This window comes from Triticum urartu, chromosome 5 (assembly GCF_003073215.2).
Source record: "Triticum urartu cultivar G1812 chromosome 5, Tu2.1, whole genome shotgun sequence".
Classification (NCBI taxonomy): domain Eukaryota; kingdom Viridiplantae; phylum Streptophyta; class Magnoliopsida; order Poales; family Poaceae; genus Triticum; species Triticum urartu.
This window is the reverse complement of record NC_053026.1, coordinates 480,369,528-480,373,627: the sequence shown is the minus strand read 5'-3', so window position 1 is coordinate 480,373,627 and position 4,100 is coordinate 480,369,528.

The window sequence follows — 4,100 nt, the reverse complement described above, 5'->3', positions numbered from 1 at the left end:
GACTAGTAACGGCAAGCATATTGAACAAAATCAACGCCCACAACTACTTTGTGTTCTACTCGTGCATAGAATCTACGCAATAGACCTAGCTCATGATGCCACTGTTGGGGAACGTAGCAGAAATTCAAAATTTTCCTACGTGTCACCAAGATCTATCTATGGAGAGACTAGCAACGAGGGGAAGGAGAGTGCATCTACATACCCTTGTAGATCGCTAAGCGGAAGCGTTCAAGTGAACGGGGTTGATGGAGTCGTACTCGTCGTGATTCAAATCACCGATGATCCTAGTGCCGAACGGACGGCACCTCCGTGTTCAACACACGTACAGCCCGGTGACGTCTCCCATGCCTTGATCCAGCAAGGAGAGAGGGAGAGGTTGAGGAAGACTCCATCCAGCAGCAGCACAACGGCGTGGTGGTGATGGAGGAGCGTGGTGATCCAGCAGGGCTTCGCCAAGCACTACGAGATATGAGGAGAAAGAGAGGGAGGGCTGCACCAACAGGCAGAGATCAGATCGCGTGTATTGGGCAGCCCCTAGGCCTCATATATATAGGGGAAGGGGAGGAGGGTGCGCCCCCTCTAGGGTTCCCACCCCTAGAGGGGCGGCAGCCCCAAACCCATCTATGGGTGGCGGCCACAAGGGGGGAGGAGAGGGAGGCGCAGGGAGTATGGGCCTTAGGGCCCATCTGCCCTTAGGGTTTGCCCCCTTCTCCCCTTCTAGGCGCATGGGCCTTAGTGGGAGGCGCCCCAGCCCACCTAGGGGCTGGTGCCTTCTCACACTTGGCCCATGTATGCCTCTGGGGCCCATGCCCCCCCTCCGGTGGTCCCGGTACATTACCGATAAACCCCGAAACCTTTCCGGTGACCAAAACAGGACTTCCCATATATAAATCTTTACCTCCGGACCATTCCGGAACTCCTCGTGACGTCCGAGATCTCATCCGAGACTCCGAACAACATTCGGTAACCACATACAAACTTCCTTTATAACCCTAGCGTCATCGAACCTTAAGTGTGTAGACCCTACGGGTTCGGGAGACATGCAGACATGACCGAGACGTTCTCTGGTCAATAACCCACAGCGGGATCTGGATACCCATGTTGGTTCCCACATGTTCCACGATGATCTCATCGGATGAACCACGATGTCAAGGACTTAATCAATCCCGTACAATTCCATTTGTCTATCAGTACGATACTTGCCCGAGATTCGATCGTCGGTATCCCGATACCTTGTTCAATCTCGTTACCGGCAAGTCTCTTTACTCGTTCCGTTACACATCATCCCGTGATCAACTCCTTGATCACATTGTGCACATTATGATGATGTCCTACCGAGTGGGCCCAGAGATACCTCTCCGTCACACGGAGTGACAAATCCGAGTCTCGATTCGTGCCAACCCAACAGACACTTTCGGAGATACCCGTAGTGCACCTTTATAGTCACCCAGTTATGTTGTGATGTTTGGCACACCCAAAGCACTCCTACGGTATCCGGGAGTTTCACAATCTCATGGTCTAAGGAAATGATACTTGACATTAGAAAAGCTTTAGCATATGAACTACATGATCTAGTGCTATGCTTAGGATTGGGTCTTGTCCATCACATCATTCTCCTAATGATGTGATCCCGTTATCAACGACATCCAATGTCCATGGTCAGGAAACCGTAACCATCTATTGATCAACGAGCTAGTCAACTAGAGGCTTACTAGGGACATGGTGTTGTCTATGTATCCACACATGTATCTGAGTTTCCTATCAATACAATTCTAGCATGGATAATAAACGATTATCATGAACAAGGAAATATAATAATAATTAATTTATTATTGCCTCTGGGGCATATTTCCAACAACCCAGAGCAGTTGCCGACACTAACTTGAGCCGCACCATCAGGACTTCTCGAGCAACAAAACGATGCCTCCAAGGAGAGAACGACGCCGTGACGCCGCCATCGCCTGGTCCGAAGGTCGGACCAAGGGTTTCCCCCCGAGAACGAGGGAGGAAGTCGGATCGGGGCCAAGACAACGCCTCCAAGGAGGGGACGGCGCCCGCGGGCGTCGACGTTGTCAGCCTCGGCCATCGCGAAGCAGGGATTTCTCCCGGCCCCAGATCGCAGATCCCCAAGTCCGGAGCTTCTCAAACGAGCCAGCCACCACAATGGGAGGAGAGCACATCTCGTAGCACAGTATCCGTCACCATCACATGAGCTAGATCAAGAACAGGGCATAGCAGCCTGCCCAGATCGAAGCCACAAGCACATACCACCTCCGCCGCGCCCACATGGCGCCACCACCTCCACCGCGTGCCGCAGCACGCCACCACCACCACCACCATGACATGAGGCATCACGAAGACCAGGCCCGGGGTGGATCCTCGGCCCCTGCAACGCACCGCCATGACCAGCCCCGCCGGCCGCCGGACAGAGCTGACCCGGGACGCCGCCGGCACCAGATCCGGGCTATGCCCTGATCCTCCACGCTCTTGCACCTCAAGTCACTAGTAGAAAACAGGGCTTTGGCCACAGGGAAATATTCACACTAGTCCCGGTTCAATCACGAACCGGGACTAATGTGAGCATTGGTCCCGGTTCGTGCGGCTAAGGCATTAGTCCCGGTTCACCTGAGCCCTTTAGTCCCGGTTTAAGACACGAACCGGGACTAAAGGGTGTGATGCCCTTTAGTCCTAGTTTGAGACACGAACCGGGACTAAAGGGTGCGATGCCCTTTAGTCCCGGCTTGTGTCTCAAATCGGGACTAAAGGTCCCACTTTCAAACTCTACCCCCCCTCCCCGTGAATCGCCTTTTTTGTTTTGAAAAAATCAAAAGAAAATGATAAAAACTTCAAAAAAATAAAATCCTTCGAGAGGTAGTTATATTACTACATCTACTAGTTAGGAAAATTTAAAAACTTAAATTTAGACATGTTTTACAAAAAGTGCAGGGAAAACGTAAAACGGCTATAACTTTTGCATACGATGTCGGAAAAAAACGTATAATATATCAAAATGTTCAGCATGAAAATCCGCATCCGATTTTGACCGCCTACGGCCTGTTAATTTGCAAATTTTTAGAATCCTCAAATTTAAAAGGAAAAAAAGTTATGCTCAAATTTCAGTTTTTTTTTGTTAAATCTGGTCAAACTATGGTCAAACTACTTATTCGAGAAGTATTAGTGTTACTGAATAATTATTCAAGAATATTAGTGTTACTAAATAATTATTTCAGTTTTTTTGAATTTTGGTCAAATCTGGTCAAACTGTGGTCAAACAATGGTCAAACTACTTATTCAAGAAATATTAGTGTTACTAAATAATTATTTCAGTTTTTTGAATTTCGGTCAAATCTGGTCAAACATTGGTCAAACTGTGGTCAAACTATGGTCAAACTGTGGTCAAACTACTTATTCAAGAAATATTAGTGTTACTAAATAATTATTGTTTTTTAGAACAATAGTTTCAAACTCAAACAGTAAAATGTGTGACTTCATGCTCAAGCTAAATTACTGAGGGTTAATAGGATTGACATCTTACTATTGTCAGGAAAACAACAAGTGCAGACTTAGAAACAAGGGAGAATAGAACCCGAAAGTTAAGCGTGCTGCTGGAGTAGTGAGAGGATGGGTGACCGTCCGGGAAGTTAGATGATTTGAAATGATGAGGCGTGATTAGAGATTAGAGGTTAAATTGAGCAATGATGAGGGGTGATTAGAGATTAGAGGTTAAAATAATTTAGAAATTTGAAAATAAAAAAAATCATAAAAAATCATAAAATTTCCTTTAGTACCGGTTCGTATAAGAACCGGGACTAAAGGTGGACCTCCAGGCAGTGGCCACGTGGAGGGCCTTTAGTCCCGCTTCGTATAAGAACCGGGACTAAAGGGGGAGGCTTTAGTAACGACCCTTTAGTCCCGGTTCCAGAACCGGGACTAAAGACCCTTTAACCCAGATCCGCCGCCATCGAAAGCCACGGTCGGCCACCCACGCTGCCCACGCAGCCGTGGTTACACAGCCCCGCCAAGAACCCTTGGGGCCGCTGCCCCAGCAACCGGACTCCGCCGCCCCACATGGCGCCCAGGGGCACCGCTACGCGCCAGCC